At 39.1% G+C, this 18939-nt stretch overlaps 1 pseudogene; it reads left to right on the top strand.

Moving 5' to 3' along the window:
- The window catches only part of LOC128780310 (translationally-controlled tumor protein pseudogene), a 30262-nt pseudogene extending 11824 nt beyond the window's left edge, over positions 1–18438 (top strand).
- The last annotated feature ends 501 nt before the right edge of the window (positions 18439–18939 follow it).

The following is an 18939-nucleotide window of genomic DNA, read 5'->3' as shown; positions in this document are numbered from 1 at the left end:
ATATTAGTCCATTTTGGGAATAATATAATAATTCACCGAACATACATAGAACAGGTCAAAAATTCCCTGTACATTCTTGTTAGAAGTTATCTATCTATTCTCTGCGCAATTTTATTTTTTCCCCATGTTCTGCACATCTTCGCTGTTGCTGGTGGGAAATCTTTAAACCAGCCTAGCATGCTGTTTTAGGACAGTCAGTGTGAGGAGGAGGCCCTGAGCATTTTGTAGGCATTCTGTATATAATGTACAATCTAATGAGTTGCAGGAGTTGAAGATACACACAGGGTGAGGGTGATTTACAGCATCCTTTATAATTTAGAACACAGGAGGTAGAGTTGGAAGAGACCTTAGAGGTTAAAGACATCAACCGCCTACTCAGTGAAGTAATCCTTCTGACAATAACCTTGATAGATGGTTTTTAAACATCTGTTTGAACATTTTCAATAATTTCCAGTGATGGTAAGCTCACTGCTTATCTAGGCAGGTTATTTTATTTATTCCCAGTTTGCATTATCACAATGCGTTTCATTAGAGTGATTTGAGGTCTGTCTTCTTGTGACTACTTCCAGGGAACCCAGTTCTTTCCTCAGGAGTATTACAGACAAAGCTTAATAAACTACTGGCCAGATTTTCTAGTGTAGTAAGAGAGTTACCATGTCATTCTTCTCTTCTCCAGGCTAAATAACTCAGTTCCTTCACCATCCCCTAACCAGCCTGATCTCCTTCCTCTAGACAGTGTTCATTTTTTTTTAAATCAATGTCCCACACAGGATACTAGACATCTATAGTATTTTAATTTGTATGAAGTTTAATTTATCATTTTTCTTTTATTAATTCAGTTTTTAATGTCATGAATTTCTTTTTTGTATGTTTGCTTCTAAGCATTGTTTAGTTTTATGTTCTACATTTAGATCTACAATCCATTTGGAGCTAATTTTTGTACAGAGTTCAAAATATAGGTCGAAGGTTTTTTGTTTTTTGTATTTTTTCCCACACAGATGCTCAATTGTTCCTACATCATTTGTTGAAAAAAAAAACAAAAACGAAAAACAAAAACTATCCTTACTCCTTTGAAATGCCTTTGAATCTTTGTCGAAGTTAATTATGTGTGATTTTTATTTTTGGACACTATTTTGTTCTTTTTCTTTGCTAATAATACTCTCTCTTGATTATTATAGCTTTGTAGTGAGAGCTTTATTTTTAAAACATTTTATTTGCTTATTTTTAGAAAGGGGGAAGGGAGGGAGAAAGAAAGAGAAACATTGATGTATGAGGGACATATTGATCACTTGCCTCTCACATGTCCCCAGCTCAGAAACTTGGCCCACAACCCAGGTACATGCCCTGACTGGGAATTGAACGGGCAAATTTTTGGTTCACAGGCCAGAGCTCAATCCACCAAGCCCCACCAGCCAGGGCTGTAGTAAATCTTAAAATAGACTGGTGTGGCTGCTCCAACTTGATACTTCTTTTTTGAAGTTGTTGTGGCTCTTCTAGTTCTTTTGCTTTTTTTATACAAATATTAGAATCAGATTGTCTATATCTACTAAAAATCTTGCTGGGATTATGACTGGAATGCATTAAACACATAGATCAATTAACACCTTTACTATATTGAGTCTTCTAATTCTTGAACATATTATGTCTCTCCATTTATTTAGGTCTATCTTAAAAATCATTGTTTTTGACCTGGCTGGTGTGGCTCAGTGGATTGAGTGCCAGCCTGTGAACGAAAGGGTTGCTAGTTTGATTCCCAGTCAGGGCACATGCCTGGGTTTTGGGCCCGTACCCAGTAGGGGGCGTGCAAGAGGCAACCACACACTGATGTTTCGCTCCTTCCCTTCCCCCTCTCTAAAAATAAATAAGTAAAGTCTTTTAAAAAAATTGTTTTGAGGTTTACAGCAAGTAAAACGTGTGTTAGTTTTATACTTACATATTCATTTTTTGGAGTTATTTGTAAGTGGTATTGTTTTAAATTTCAGTTTCCAATTATTTATTGCTGCTACATGAAAATATGTTTGATGTTTGTGTGTTGGCCTAATAGCCTGTGATCTTGCTAAACTCACTTATTAGGTCTAAGAGGGTTTTTTTTGTAGATTCCTTCAGGTTTTCTACACATTGTCTGTAAAAGAGTTTTATTTCTTCCTTCCAATCTGTATAGATTTTATTTTTTTTTCTTACTTTATTTCACTGGGTCAGAGTTCTAGTATGATGTTGAGTTGAGGTGGTGAGAGTTGGAAGCATTACTGTTAAATTACTGTTAAAACCAAAAGTTTCTCCTTCCTCTCTTGTAAGGAGAGCATGATAATCTCTAAACAATGAGAATTGATTAATACCTTCTATTTTCTTGTTGGATTCCAATGCTAGTAACTTCAAAAGGTCTGGTAAGTTTTGTGATTCAGCCACTTTTCTATATCAGATATAACTATTACCTTACTACAGATACTTTAGAACACATGAACAAGAGCAATAAGAGCAATAACAGAAGCAAGCAACAAAATCCAGTCTCTTATAAAATATTGATTCCACACCTAAGCTGTGCAAACTCAGTACTTCCAAATGATTGCCGTGTACTGTCCCTCCCTCTTTCTCTCATTTCACAATGCAGGGCTTTCCCACTGAAATCAATCACCCTTCGTTTCAGCTCGTGTTTTCCTATGTACAGGAATTAGAATGGTTCTGGACAGTTAATTACCCATAAATCCATCTCTAAAGCACAGAACATGTCAGCTGCTTTTGTAAACCTTCGAAGTTCCATTTTGCCTCAGTGACTTTTTTATAAACCTAATTGTGTTAATGCACTGGCATATTTATTGCTCACCTTTTCACCTTTTATGCTTATCCCTGGCTGCCCACAAGGTCCTTTCAATTGATCAAAACCACGATCCCCTGGTGTAAGAAAGGTCACATTTACGCTCACAATGGGAACCCACAGCCGTGTTTTGTGGTATGGGTCGCCAAGAGGCACATCAAAGCAAAGCGGAGAGAGACTAGCATGGGTCCCTGAGTTTTTACCTTCCCAGTTTCAGAAACAGAGGCAAAGGAATGATTAAAAAAACAAAACAAAACAAAAAAACTTGACTACTGCCTCACACTTATTCAGAGCTCTGAGAGGGCAAATGGAAAGTCCTTATTAAAAAGGCATGTCTATCTCCTTTTTTCCCTCAAGCTTAGATCAGAATTTTTCTCAACATAATCAAGGACAATAAAAGAGCAGAGTGGGAGAGGAGGCAGCTATGAGAATTCAGCTTTGAGGTCCCTGGCCAGCAGGTGACATGCGGAGGATGTGAAGTCTGCCACATGCTAGGTTAACTTGTCTATTAATCTTCCCTCCCTCCCTCTCTTCCTCCCTTCTTTCCTTCCGTCCTTCCCTTACTTTGCGAGAAAGTGTTAGTAGCAGAGATCATAAACTCAAATGCCTGCATGGTATGAATGACGTTTAAGGACTGCGAGAGATGGAAACGTGTGAGAACTGGAGAACACCACTCTGTCTCAGAGAGGTGACCACTAGTCACCCTCAGCATGTTCTTTGTAGGAGTGCAGGGCAGTGTGGCAAGATTTTCTGAGTTTTCGAAAGAAACAAGAAATACAGCGTTTTTTTTTTTTTTTTTTTTTAGAAACCTCTTAAATTTTCAGTGTTGACAACAACACTGAATCAAATCAGTTGACAAAAATCCTGTGGGCTGGATCTGCAGTCTGAAGTCGACCGGCGCTTCAGGGCATCCAAAGCTCCACTGTCCTGCAGTTGAAGGTGAGGGGATTTGGGGAGGTCAGAAGGGATTATACTACAAAGCAGTGGGTGGTGAGGGCCACATGGTAGAAAAAATAAGGATGGTTTCAAGGAAAAAGCTTAATCTCAACTGGAATACTCAAGGCTTCTTTGAAATGCTAAGATTTGATTTAGTTCTTACAGATGAAGAATTTGATAGAGAGCAATGGAGAGAAAGCATGAACAGAAGCGCAGAAACAGGCAGTCTCAGGGAGAGTGTGCAGTGCTGCATGCAATCAGATGGGACCGGGAGTATATCTGGGATGAGAGCTTGGAGCCAGATTACAGAGGGCTCCGAAACCAGAGTCAGAAGTTAAATTTTATTAACATTCAATTGACAGTGGTAAGGCAGTGAAGGATTGCAGAGAAGTGACAGGAAGAAAGTGTTTTAGGAAGGTTATTAGATACCTGTGTGTAGGATGATGAGAAATGGGAGAGACTATGAGCAGAAAACTAGAGGCAATTGAAAAAATCCAGGTATAAATTAGGAAGACGCAGTGGTGAAAGAAAAGAAGAGTGATGGAGAAAATCCTGAGAAGAAAGCGTGAGCAAGACTAGTGATGTCCAAAACATGCCAACTCTACACCTGAGATGTTTTCATCTCCTCTGGGGTCCTGGCCCTCTTCTAGCCAAGGGAGGGGGTGTGGGGAGAAATCTGTGAGGTGATGGTCGTAGAATGTGGACAACAAGTAGGGTAGTTGAGTCCATAATCTTACTAATTCATCTACTACTGGTGTCTGTCCTGGGCCTGGTGGCAGTGTTGTGGGAGTCCAAGATTGTTGCAAAAGTATCAGGTAGGGTGCAGGAGGAAAGGTGGGTGCCCTTCCTAATCAGCAGGGGCCACAGATCACAGGAACCGGGATCGTAGGTGGGCTACAAAAGTTTATAGGTGTTTGTCCTTGCATTCTTGGATGCATGCACCAAGGCTAATCATAAAAGCACTCTATGTACTGTTTTAGTGGCTTTAGTGTTTTTTTATTTGTTTTTGAGGGCTTTATTAGTCAGTGGGATTTTGAATGGATCCTGGGGGCTGGGGGTGAAAAGGCTGGGAAAGGGCTAGTCCTTCCGAAATTCCACGTCCAGGAACAGCGTTCTCTCTATTGTTGTGTTTCAGGGCACCGTTTAGAAGGCATGATGTTAATGCTCTTGCTCTGCCCTGCCACTCAGCAAACTCACCAACGCACCAACAAGCCTCTCTCTGAGGTCACAACACTCACAGGCACTGTAGCTTCACACTGGTGACAGTGTATCATAATTTTTCACTGGATTTACACGGGTTGCCACCTTTGGAGTCTATTTGAAAATGTGTAAAATAGTATGTCATTAGAATGTGAGATGCATTTTTAGCAGCCTCTGCCCCTCCTTCCTCTTGTTCCAGCACTAGGGCCTGGTTGTGCAACTGAGAACAGTTTGGTAGGACAGAATATGTACTGTGGCCTCTTAATTTATGTCATCTGATGTAAAATTTGTTTTTAAAAGTGCCCTGGCTGGTGTGGCTCAGTGGTTGAGCACGGGACAGCGAAGCAAAGGTCCTCCACCGGATTCCCAGTCCCGCACATGCCTGGGTTGCAGGCCAGGTCTCCACTAGGGGGTGCAAAAGATACAACCACACATTGATGTTTCTCTTCCTCTCTTCCTCTCTCCTTTCCCCTCCCTCTAAAAATAAATAAATAAAATCTTTTAAAAAATAAAAATAAAAGCACGTGATTATAGTTGAAGATATTATGAGACTATACATATCTTAATGATGCTCAGAAGGAATATGCGTATTTGTAAGGAAGTAGATTTTTTAAATCCTAATTGCTTAAAACAATAATTGAATTTTCTAGTACTTTAATATTTATCCATTTATTTACAGAAATATCATTGTTTCAGTTCCACTTAAAAATTTGTTGTCTATTTAAAATGAGTTATCTTTAGACACAGTAAGACAATTTAAGATAAGGAAGCTGTTTCTCAGTTTTAAGCGTTGACATGACAAGATCAACCTTTGCTCTGTGCCGTTTAGCCTGGTCCAAATGTTGCTAAATCTCTAAACGTTTAAAAAATGTTGAACATTGAAACCTTTACAACTAATATCAATATAAAGTTACAGATAGCAGTAAATAATCCATTGACATAGACATTGCAATGTTAAATTAAAGTAATATATTATAACCTAAAAATAAATTGCAATATCTTGGATATTAATCAGACTAGGTGAAAACATTCTTCTTGCAAAATTAGCGATTTTATTAAAATACTACTGACCTTTTAACTTCTATTAGAAAACTAATTACTTGAAGTGGAGATAGCTAGAAATGTCTTAAGTTGACTGTTTTTACTTGATAGCACATTCTTGATGCCAGGGTATGCTATTTTGGTAATCAGTGACTGTATTCTCTGGGACAGTTCTGTGGCTCAGGAAGACTTACACTCTGAGCGCCTTGCTCAGCGTGGCAGGATCGCAGCTGACTGCACCGATGTTTGGCAGTTCTGTCGCTAGGACTCCCGCGTACACGATAATTTCTCCCCCGCTGTGTGCTTTTTGACTTGTAGTCTGATGAGATTATATCTTCAGTTGTGACAGCACAGCAACTAGCTAATGGTTGCAACTGTCTCACATAAGTATTATTTTTCTTAATAATATTTAATGTTAACAAATAAGATTTCTTGACATTTAATTTATAATAATAATTATTAATAATTATTTTAATAACATTGAAGTATCATTGGAATTTATTTTATAAAATATACAATTCTTATGAAATGCATGGCCATGTAAATGAAATTAGATGTATTTTTATTAATTAATGAATATGGCTTCAGAAATGTACCTTTTACATTAAGTGAAGGCAGTTAGTATAGAGGAACTCTCCTTAGCAGACATTTAGTACATTTCTCTATTTAGAAACAATTATTAGCTATATAAAAAGAGACTTTTATTTTAAGCAGAGGCATATAGTAAATGTACATTAAGGAGAACATGTCCAAAATAATTAAATCAGGATTCAGTCATCTTACATATTTATAATTTCAGATTGATTAAAAGAAAAGATCTATGGGGAAAGTCTACTCATCTGGTCTTGAAAATATTATTTCAAAAATTAGATTTTTAAGCAAGCTATTCTATTTAAAATTTTATTAATGTATGTGCCAAAAAAAATTCTAACAGTGCAAAAGGTATAGAATGGAAAGTCTTCTATCCCAGATCCCAAATTTCCCGGGTTCCTCTGTCAGAGGCAAATATTATTATCAGCTTCTTATGTATATTCCCAGATATATTCTTTAAAAAAAAATTATCTATTTATTTTTAGAGGGGAAGGGAGGGAGAAAGAGAGGGAGAGAAACATCAGTGTGTGGTTGCCTCTCATGCTCTCCCTACTGGGGACCTGGCCTGCAGCCCAGGCATGTGCCCTGACTGGGAATCAACCTGGGGACCCCTTAGTTCGCAGGCTGGCACTCAATCCACTGAGCTGCACCAGCCACGGCCCAGATATATTCTTTATGCATGTATATATCCTTTTAAAACCATTTCACCAATACACTAAGGGTGTGGGTTCAATCCCTTGTCAGGGCACATACAAAGAACAACAAATGAATGCTTAAATAAGTGGCAACACATCGATGTTTCTCTCTCTCTCTCAAATTAGAAAATAAACATTTAAAAAATAAAAAATACAACCATTACAACAATCAAGAAGAATATAACATAGGCATTGTTTTGCATTTTATCTTCTTCTCCATGTGTCTTGGATATTCTTTTTTATTCAGTAGACAGATATCTAATTCATTCATTTTTCAAAATGCAACAAACATTATTTATTTAACAAAAGTAACAGGTAACCTCAAATAGGCACTTACATTAAGAGAAAAAGTAACTGGAAGAAATGTTATCTTAAAGACCTTCCAGTAACCTCCTTACAGTTGCATTTAGCTGAGCTCTGTTGCTGTGAAGAATGCAGCTCATGCACCAGTATGGATGAATGGTTTGCATGTCTCTTCAGGCATTCACTGAATACTACCTTACATACATATATACATTAGATTTGAAAAAGATTAAGTTTTCAGTCCCCAGATATACCTCGTTTTTGTTGGTATTTTGGAAGAGGTCATCTAAAATAGCAATTTTCAACTGTCAGGCCATCAGAATTTTTAAAACATGCACTACCTGATTATTTAGTCAGGGGCACAGACCTCTTTGCCCTTAGATTGTCAAATAAAAAAATGACAAGCATCAATAAAACAATAGCCGTCCAGTGTAAATGAATCAAAATTATACCTGTCTTTTGGGCCAGATTGGCAAATATATATATATGTGTAAGGATGGGCATTTCTTAATATGTTTAAAAGTAATGTTTTCCTTTTTTTCAATTATCCATCAAGTATCTATTGCCTATATACATATATACTCTGCATCGTGCTAGGTATTGTAAAATCAATCCAAATACACATAATTTGTGACTCATGGACTTATTGTCTAGTGGGGGAGACAGACAAGAAACACTTCATTACAGAAATAATTATTCGGTTACTGCTGTGATAGGGTAGTGTGTTACAAGAGTGCCTAACGGGGGCCTGTCTGAGTCTACGCGGAGTACTTCCTGGAGAAGTAAGCTGAAGGAGGACTGGAGTTAACAGGATGCTAACAAACATCACAAGGCCTTGGTCCCTCTCCCCTGACTCTCCCAGGTCCTAGGAAGTAACTGCACTTCCTTCCTACACCAGATTCAGGCCCCTCCCGCCAAGAGGTGCTCAGGGAACAAGATGAGAAAGCATATATGAATCGGTCATTTTCATTATCTGACCTGGTGAACAGTTTGATGGCCCCATGGCTGAAATCACCAACATAATTAAAAATAATCAAATGGCATCACTTCATCTCTCTGAAACTCTTAGTCCAACTCCCTAGAACCACCCACTGTCTAGTATTTTAGCCTTTTTCCCCGGGTATCTGCCCCTATGCTTCTAAATGTAGGGTTGTATATTGCTCTATCTTGACTGAACAATTTAAGACAGTGTATTACATTGTCCTGTCACGGTAGATGTGGGTTTAGCAATTTACCTCTCTGACTTTCAGGCTACATCCTTCCCTCCCTCCCCACCTCCAACCCTAGAAACAAAACAAAATTGGGATGCTATCGAGTGCGGACTGTAGAAAATCCTGACTCTACTGACTTAATACGGAAATTTATTATCTCCATTTAACACAGGCTGAAGACAGTATCTGTCAAGCTTGTGTAATTCAGGGGCATCACCAAAGCCCAGGTACTTGTTATTTTCGCCCTGCCGGCCCTGGGCTGTTGACTTGGCCTTCAGGTTGACCGCCCTCATGACTGCTAGACAGTGGCAGCAAATACATTGTCTTTTCCCACATCCAGAGGGAGAAGAGGACACTGACTCTTCCTTGCATTTTTCTTTAAGAAGCCCCTCAACAGACTGGGGTTATGCCTCTTCCTAAAGCAATCACAACTAAGGGGAATGGGACTAACTGGGTTTACCTCTTAGGGCTGGTGTGGAGATCAGACTCCTCTACAGCACGTTGCCGAAGAGAAAATGGTAGATACCTGAATGAAATCTAGATGGAGGACGGTGGCAGAGGGAGGGGAGGAGTGTTGGGTAGGCAACAACATTTCACCATCACGATAGAATTCTATCACAATTTTTGTTTCGATTGAGAGTCATAGATAACATACTATGTAAATATTATTCACTCCTGAGCCAAATCATGTAAATTATGAATTGATTTCCTTACTTTTATAGTTCTTGTAATTGCTTTTCCTGAAGTTAATTGACCACAGTATTTGTTTTGCTTACATACTTTTCAGTACTTATCCTTAATTTTTCTCCATGAAATTTGTGAAACTGCTGTCAATATTTCCCCGAATGCTGAACATGTCAGATGGTCTTTTAACTTCATTCATTTCTGTGGGAAGTTTTCCACTAGAGCCCTCTGGGGAGCACTTGGGACTGGTCGTTCTCCAGCTGAGCTGTCCTCCTGTAACTATTCTTTGACTCATCCCTAAATTAGATACCCTGTTTTTTAGGATCCATGGTTTCTCTTTTTCTTGATTCATTTGCTTATTTTAGCTCTCTAAGAAAAAGAGTATTCAACAGCATGGATGGAACTGGAGAGCATTATGCTAAGTGAAATAATCCAGGCAGTGAGGGACAAATACCATATGATCTCACCTTTAACTGGAACATAATCAACAGAAGAAAAAAGCAAACAAAAATATAACCAGAGACATTGAAGTTAAGAACAATCTAACAATAGCCAGAGGGAAGGGGAGAAGGGATAGTAGGGAGAAGGGTTTTCAGGAACTACTATAAAGGACACATGGACAAAACCAAGGGGGAGGGTGGGGGCAGGGGAGGGAGGTGGGTTTGGCTGGGGTGGGGGAGAAGGGTGGGGAGAAAATGCAGACAACTGTAATTGAACAACAATAAATTAATTTATATATAAAAAAGAACTTAAAAAAAAAAGAAAAAGTGTACATTTGTTTAGCCTTTGTGTGTCTGCAATGATTTTAGTCTACTGTAAAGGTTGACCAGGTATAAAATTCTAGGTGAAAAGTCATTGCATTGCAAAAATTTGATGACTTCTGCCATCTAGGGTCATTAATGAGATATTTGAAGCCATTCTAATTTCTGTTCATTTGTATGCAATTTTTAAAATACTTTTTAAAATATTTATTTATTGATGAGAAAGAGAGAGATCAATCAATTTGTTGTTCCACTTATTTATGATTGGTTGATTCTTGTGTGTGCCCTGACTGGGGTGTGAACCTCACTTTGTATTGGGACAATGCTCTAAACAACTGGGCTGCCCAGCCAGGGCTGTATACAGTTTTTAAAGTTTTCTCTTCTAAAGACTTAAAGGATGTTCACATTATCCCCAATAGTCAGTTATCGTACGATGCTGTCCTTGGAATGGGACTCTTTAAGTTAATGGTGTGGTCACTCGGTGAGTCCTTTCAGGCTATAGACTGGAATCCTTCAGCTCCACTAGTTTTCTTGACTTATTTCTTGGATTATCACTTTCATTTTGTCTTCTTTTCTCTTCTTGGCACTCAGAAATATTACATGTTCCATAACCAGGACTGATTTTCTCATCTTTTGTATTTTTCATCTTTCTCCTATTCTTTGCTCTCTCTCTTTCTCATTTTCCTACTTTCTGGTATAACTTTATTTTTCAAAACTTCTACTTAATTAAAAAAACCTAATGCATAGATTTTTAATTTTCAAGAGCTCTTTCCTGTTCTTGGGCTATCTGTTGCCATAGCACCTATTCTTTTTTTTTTTTTTTTTTCAGGATATACCTTCTTTTATTTCTGAGGCCAGTTTTTGTTTGTTTTGTAAGTTTTTTTTAATCTCTTCCATGTATTATCTTTCTTTTCCTTCCTCATTCCTTGATTTTTTTTAGTTTTTGTACTTCCTTTCTTTTTATATCCTTTGCTTGTTTCAGTTTCTCTCTTCCTTGTTGTTGTCTTCCAGAAATAGCTGAAAGATCTTGAGCATTCATTTACATTTAAAGGTGGAGTCCGCCCTGGCTTGTGGGGCTCAGTGGATTGAGTGCCAGCCTGCAAACCAAAAGGTCGGTTTCAGTTCTCAGGAGAGCACGTGTCTGGGTTGCAGGCAGGGTCCCCAGTTGGGGGTGTGTGAGAGGCATCTGATAGATGTCTCTTTCACACATCGATGTTTCTCTCTCTCCCGTTCCCTCTCCCTTCCCCTCCCCCTCTCCATACATACATACATACATACATACATACATACATAAAACTAAATAAATAAAATCATAAAGGTGGAACCCTAAGTGGTTGGCTGGAAGTCGTTGCATAGCTACTTCTTCTATGAGGTTTTCATGATTCCTCTAACCTATGTGATTTTAGTCTTTTAACCCCCGAAGAACGCTGAATCTCTCTTAGGGCACTCACACTCTGCTCTACATCAGTTATCTCTACACTAGCCATCTAAACGGGAACTCTCCTATGAGATAGGGATTCACTCCCCTGGGATGCCTTCCTATCGGTCTGATAACCCTGGAGCATTTTGTATTTCTTCCATTGCACTGTTAATGCTGTTTATCACTGTTCTCATTGGTCAGGGACGTAGTCGAAATTCCTGGGTTAACCTTGCATAATCTGATAAAAACAACCATGAAATAGTTTGGTGAATTTACTAAATAAAGGTTATATATATTTTTTCATTTTTGTGGATTTGTGGGCAGGGTAACTATCCTCCAATGTGTTGGGTCTGCCAGTAATTAGGGAGCAACAAATGACACCCCAAGAATCCACAAAAGAAGGCTTACTAAAAACTGGAGCAAATTCTGTGCCCCCATTATATCATAGTGCTGGGTAACAAATGCCTTTCAGCCCAATGAAACGTGATCAGGTAAAGATTTTTTCTTTTAAGGACAAAGAGCTTCTAAGCTTTCTATGAACAGTTTTGATTTTAAAAAGTTTTAAAATGAATGCATTTTTCTCAACTTCCTTAACAGTAGTCATTGTTTATTTGCTATTAAGAATATATATATTTTAAAGAAGATTAGAATTATTTTAGTGCTAATGGATTACATATTCTACTTTTCTGTTCAGACTGTAAAGAACATTTACCTTGAAAGATTGCTTATATAATTGCGTATTGTGAAAAAGTAGCTAGTGTGAATTTAATAATGTTTTTTAAAAATTGAATCAAAGAGTTAATAGACCTGTTGCTAAAATTTTCTGAATGGTGAAAAATGAAAGCTTATTTTACGTTATTGGTGTTAAGATGAACAATTCAAGATTTACCTCTTTGCAACCAAAAATAAAATCAACTCTGACAGTTTTTCTGAATCTTAATAAGTACAACAAAGAGAGTTTATTTAATTCCACAAAAATTGTGATGTGCGAGTATGTATGTTTATGTGTTTTTGTGTGTACTTGGCCAGGTGAGGTGATAGGGGGAGTTAAGCAGAGTGCTTAATCTTAGAGAAGTCTTATCTTTCTTTGCACGGTGACTCCAAATGGGGAAATGATGACAAAAAAGAGAAGTGTACTTAGGACATGATTGTATGTATCTAAGTGAAGGTGAAGGAAGGAATGATACATTTTAATTGAGAAGATTGGTTTTCTTTTTAAAAATATTTTTTGTTGAATTCATTGTGGTGACATTGGTTAATAAAATTATAAAGGTTTCAACTGTATAATTCTATAGTACATCGTCTATATATTGTATTGTATGTTCACCACCCAAAGACAAGTCTTTTTCCATCAGCATTTACCCCCCTTTACACCCTCCTACCTCCTCTCACCCCCCTTTCCCTGTTGTAATCACCATACTGTTGTGTCTATAAGGATTTATTTATTTTTCATTAATCCCTTTGTTTTTCTTCACTCAGCCTCCCAACTCCCCTCCCCTCTGACAGCTGTCAGTCTCTTTCTCTATGAGTCTATTTCTATTTTGTTTATTTTGTTCATTACATTTTATATATAAGTGAAATCATATGGTATTTGTCTTCCTCCGACTAGCTTATTTCACTTAGCATAATACCCTCTAGGTCCATCTGTGCTATAGAAAAACTAAGATTTCTGTCTTTTTTACCACTGAGTAATATTCCAACATATAAATGTGCCACAGCTTTTTTATCTGCTGATCTACTGATGGGTACTAGGGCTGCTTCCAAATCTTGACTATTGTAAATGCTGCAGTGAACTAGGGGTGCATATATTCTTTCAAATCAGTGTTTTGGGTTTCTTTGTATATATTCCCAGAAGCAGAAACTATGGGTCATAAGGCAGCTCCACTTTTAATTTTTTGAGGAAACTCTATATTGTTTTCTACAGTGGTTGCACCAGTCTGCATTCCCACCAACAGTGCATGAGGGTTCCCTTTTCTTCAAATCCTTATCAACACTTGTTTGTTGATTTATTAATAATAGCCATTCTGGCAGGTGTGAGGTGATATCTCATTGTGGTTTTTAAGAACTGGCTTCAATTTCTTTGACACTTATCCCATCAAGAGATGGGGTATATATCCCTTTTTTACTCTCAACTGGATGTGATTCATTTAATAACCAATAGATGCAGTGGAAGGGATGCTGTGTGACTTCTGAGGCTAGGTTGGAAAGGGGATGTAGATTCAGCTTTTGGAATTCTGAGCAACCGCGAAGTTCCCATGCTGCCACGCTGCGAGAAAACCCAGGTCATAGAAGACGCCTGTGTAGGTGCTCAGCTGGCGGGCAGCATCCCAGGGCAGACATGTGAGTGAAGACATCTCCAGATGACTCCAGCACACCTCCCAGTTCCCATCGTAGAGTCAGCCCCAACTGTTGAGTCCTCCCATCAGAGACCTCAAATATTGTGGGAGAGTGACAAGTCCTATTTGCTGTGCTCTGGTGAAGTTCCTGATCCAAAGAATCCATGAGCATAATAAAGTGGTTGTTTTAAGCTGGTAAGTTTTGAAGTGATTTGCTGCATGGCAATGGTAAGTAAAATAGAAGGGATCAAAGGGGGTGGATTTATCAGGTCCCAGGGGAAGCAAGGTGGGTTGGGAAAGTGACTATGCTGAGCAGAAGCAACACTACTAAGCACACAGCTAGGCCATGGGCAAACCACCACGTGACAGTCCTTAATTGCTCTGATACCACCCTGGGAAATCTTCCTCCTCTGTATTACTTTAACAGACAACTACAAGGAGGCAAAAGAACTAAAACACTAATATTCTCTTACTCTGTACAGTCTTTCATGAGTTCCTCCAACTTTCATGGAACATGGATGGAATAGCTTTCCTTTCCTAGCATTCTTGGTGACATCTGAAACACAGGGTTTGGAGTATTGACATGAAGTCATGCTAAGAAGGTGAGTGAATGGAACCATGATAAACGTTAGAAGGGCTGACTTCACACAGAATTTGTGTGACCCCACGCTGTACAACTCATTTATCTAATTTGCACATAATACCACTTAATTACTCCTGTAGTTGGGCATTTAAGCCCTTGACACACTCAGCCTGTGCTCAGCCATCCAGCATTTCCTGAGATGCCCAGCCAGCAGCCAGTCTTGTAAGTCAGCAGTTTGAGTTCACTCCAGCTGAACCATCATCTCTCTTCACGGTTGATCCTGGTTCTGTCTTTTTTTTTTTTGACTGTGAATATTTTTACCTCTTGCTTCCACTGAATATACAGACCAAGCATTAGCCATCAGCTAAGTTAGTCTTCAGACATAACTCTTTTGACGTTGTTGGAGGAGAGGAAATTTGACTTTTTTGCAGATGGTTGCCAACTTGTATGCTCCTTCACTTCATTGACTTCCCCTCTTAGCCAGAGTTGCTTTTGTTTCCACTGAGTTCTTTGGGAACTCCCGATTCCCAGGACTCGCTCCTGTTTCATGCACATATTGAACTGACGGGGTAAATAAGAATCAAGCTGGGCCAACATTTAGTCACAGCTTAGATGTGTTAAAATGTAACTTAAAAAAAAATCTATAACTGAACCTACCTTTTCATGAGTCCTTGTTTCCCTTCATAATAGAAAACTCTTATAGGAGGATCTATAAATGAAAGTTTAAGCTGAGATCCTAAGATGACAAATGCCACATGAGTGGATTGTGAGGTCACTCAGTAGGATTTGTAAAATTTTGAGGGAAGTTTCTAAACCCTTTTCATATCAAAGTTCTAAAGGATAAGGTGGAAAATGGGAAGGAAGGATTAGATAGAGGATGTCTTTGAAGAGAGCTGTGTCTGCCTCCTTTTCTCTCATTTTGAGCCTAGTGCTAGGAGTGCCTCAGAAATCTCGCTATGTGTCTAATGCATTTGGGGGAGCAGAAGGTGGCGGTGTGGACTAATGCCTGACTTTTGACTGAAGAATGTAGAAGGCAGGAATGTGGATTATCCGGCTGACCCAAGGTGGGAGCAAAGGATGCATGTGACTTTTCTAGATTAGATATGATCACTGGGAGAAAGAACAGGCCTGGGGCTCTTTCTAATCTTCTCCAAGCCTGGACTGAGTGATGGGAACCCAAGAGAGACAATGACTGTGGAATGCTGGGGCGGAGCAGCTAGCAAGAGGATAATGCACTTACCGGGACTAGAAATTAAATTGAATGTTCCCAGTGAGGATTTCTGCAGGGATCACAAGAGAGACCATAACTTACCTAACCAGCTTTAAACATCTGTCAGACCAGAGGGCAAGGACCATTTTTTTAAAAAGGTATTGATTTGAAAGAGAGAGGAAGGGGTTGGGGGGAGAGAGAGAAACATCGAGTTGTTATTCCACTTATGTATGCATTCTTGGTTGATTCTTGTATGTGCCCTGACCAGGGATCGAACCTGCAACCTTGGTGGAGTGAGGTGACTCCAACCAACTGAGCTACCCAGCCAGGGCATGCCAGCTCTGATTAATAACTTTCCTTTTCCCTCTCTGCTTCCTTTCCCCTTCTTCTCTTGCTTGGCCCTTGAGGAGTCAGAAAACACAGCCAGCAAGGTAGCAAGATAGGGGTAGAAGCCTAGGGTGGGGAATAGGGTCATGTTCCACTCTTCGGTAGCCTACCTACAAAGACTCCAGTTGATAGAGGGGATAATATTATATGTAGGGCTCATCATTATCTCAGTTATAGTGTCAGGAGCTCCTTTTCTATCCAGTTCCACAAATCATATTCTTTTTTATTTTTTTAAAATATTTTATTTATTTATTTTTAGAGAGAGAGGAAGGGAGGGAGAAAGAGAGGGAGAGAAACATTGATTGGTTGCCTGGGGACTTGGCCCACAGCCCAGGCATGTGCCCTGCTTGGGAATTGAATCTGTGACCTTCCGGTTCGGGGACTGGTGCTTAATCCATTGAGACACACCAACCATGGCACAGATCCCACTCTTGTGGTTAAAAAAAATGAATGAACTTTAGGTGCAGAGGAGCAATGTCCCAAACATATAGTTTTGGGCTGTGGCTTCACAAGAAATATGGAATAAAATGGTTCAATCAGAATTCTGGAACTACTGATGTATACCATTAGACACATAATAGTATTTACTACCGTTGTTGACCAAGTAGTGGCACTTCAATGATATGAAACCAGGGAAATCTTAGTGGCCATGCTCCTTGAAAGATCTTTGATAATTTCAACCATTCTTTTAGACTCTTTACTTGGATAAGTTACCTATCTACTACCTCCTTAATCTCAGCTTGGTATAAATATAGAACATTTTGTGCTTCAATGAAAAATTATGCACTATCTGGGGAACACCTTCCATGTTATCTGATTCTGATTCTACGGGAGCTACTTTTCTGTAAATTGTAGAGAACTGATAGAAATGTAAAATAATTCTTGTCTATAGACATGCAAATTCCAAATTGACTATTCCTCCCCCACCCCCAACTGTGGAGAAGCTAGCTTTACCTTTATTTGTGCATTAATTTCAACATTTTTTAGTCCAAGTAAATATGTCTTTTTTGATTTCTCCTTTGAATTAGTTGTAACATCTCCTCAGTTTTCTCACTGAGATAGACAAAATCTTTAACATGCATTCTTTTTTATATTGGCATCAGAGTCATGATCTTACCTTTTTTGGAAAATTATAACAATATATTTTCAAGATATTAGTGGCTAGCAAGCTCTGTGTTGCTGAACAATGACATGAAGCTGTGATTATTGTTGCAGTATTCTGATATGGAACTATGAATTCTCAATAAAACTCCTTGGTCCTTTCCCTTGTAAAATCAGGGGCCTTGGTGATTATGCTGGGTAGCTTGTTGTTTACAGGCAACAGATAGAAAAGCAAGGAATGTGCAGGTCTCGGGCAAGAGAATTCTATGACTCAACAAGGCCCTTTGCTCACCCTCCCATTACTGAGGGGAGGGACAACAGGAGCACAAAAGAACTGAAATATTGGTGTGAAATTATACCAGGCAAGGCCACCAGTACCTCCCTGTGCTCTGGGACATCCAGAATAAATTCCCTTCTGATGACCGCAGAGATCATTCCTGTTAGAGACTTAGGAAAATGTAAAGGCCAGTTTCTGTATTTAATTAGAAGACTTCTGATGTTTTTTGATGGCAAATTAAAAAGAATCAGAGGGTCTTTTTCTGCCTGCTCCCTCCTTCTCCCTAGCGCCGCGGGGGCTGTGAGCGCCTGGTTCCTGCTGAGCCAGCGCTGCTGTCGTCTCCTTCCAGCGGCTCTCGCGATCATCTATGGGAACTTCCTCAGCCATGCTGAGTTGCTCTGTAACATCTCCAAGATCTGGGAGACTGCTGATGGGCCTGCCTGGAGGTGGAGGGCAAGATGATCAGTAGGACAGAGGGTAACTCTGCTGACTTGCTCATTGGTGGAAAAAGCACAGTAATCACTGATGTGGATATTGTCACGAACCATCACTTTCACGAAAGAAGCCTGCAATAAGTACATCAAGGATTACAGGAAATCAATCAAAGGGAAACTTGAAGAATAGACTAGAAAGAGTAAAACCTTTAAAGACAGGGGCTGCAGATCAAGCACATTCTTGATAATTCTGAAAATGACCAGGTTTTTTTTTGGTGAAAACATGCATCCAGATGGCATGGTTGCTCTGCTGGACTACCATGAGGATGGTGCACCCCCACGCATGATTTTCTTTAAGGATGGTTTAGGAATGGAAAAATGTTAACAAACTTGGCAATTTGGATCTATTATAACTGGCCATCATAACTGGCTGCTGCCTTTCATCCACACACCAGGACTTAGGACAGTTTTATTTTGACCTTGACTTATTTAGAGTGGAGGCACTGTTTTTTTTTTTTTTAAGGCACTGTTTGTTTATTTATTTATTTAAAGTAAAACAGGTCATGTAGGTTGTCTAAAAATAAAATGCATTTAAACCTAAAGAAAAAAAGAATCAGAGTGTTTCCTTGGCATGGAAATCTTCTCTCAAGACACAATATTATTATAACAGCAAGTCATGCAGAGATGTGACACAGGTTGACATCCATGACCTTGTCAACATTGATGGGAGCTTGTATGGAAACCAACTTTCGTCCTCTTTGAAGTCCGAAGTTTTGAGTCGACTGTAGCCCTTTGCTAGGGCCCTGACACTGATTGCTTCTGATCTCTACCCTTTAAGATTCTCTTAGCAATTTGGCTGTTGTCCAAGTGCTGCCAGGCCTGTGTACTGCCATTTCTCACAAGTAGGGGGGTGGGCAAAGGTAGGTTAAATTACCAGCCATCATTACCTAAAAGATA

This window comes from Desmodus rotundus, chromosome 2 (genome assembly GCF_022682495.2).
Source record: "Desmodus rotundus isolate HL8 chromosome 2, HLdesRot8A.1, whole genome shotgun sequence".
NCBI lineage: Eukaryota > Metazoa > Chordata > Mammalia > Chiroptera > Phyllostomidae > Desmodus > Desmodus rotundus.
The sequence above is the reverse complement of the archived record's forward strand: the minus strand, read 5'-3'. Positions and strand labels throughout refer to the sequence as shown.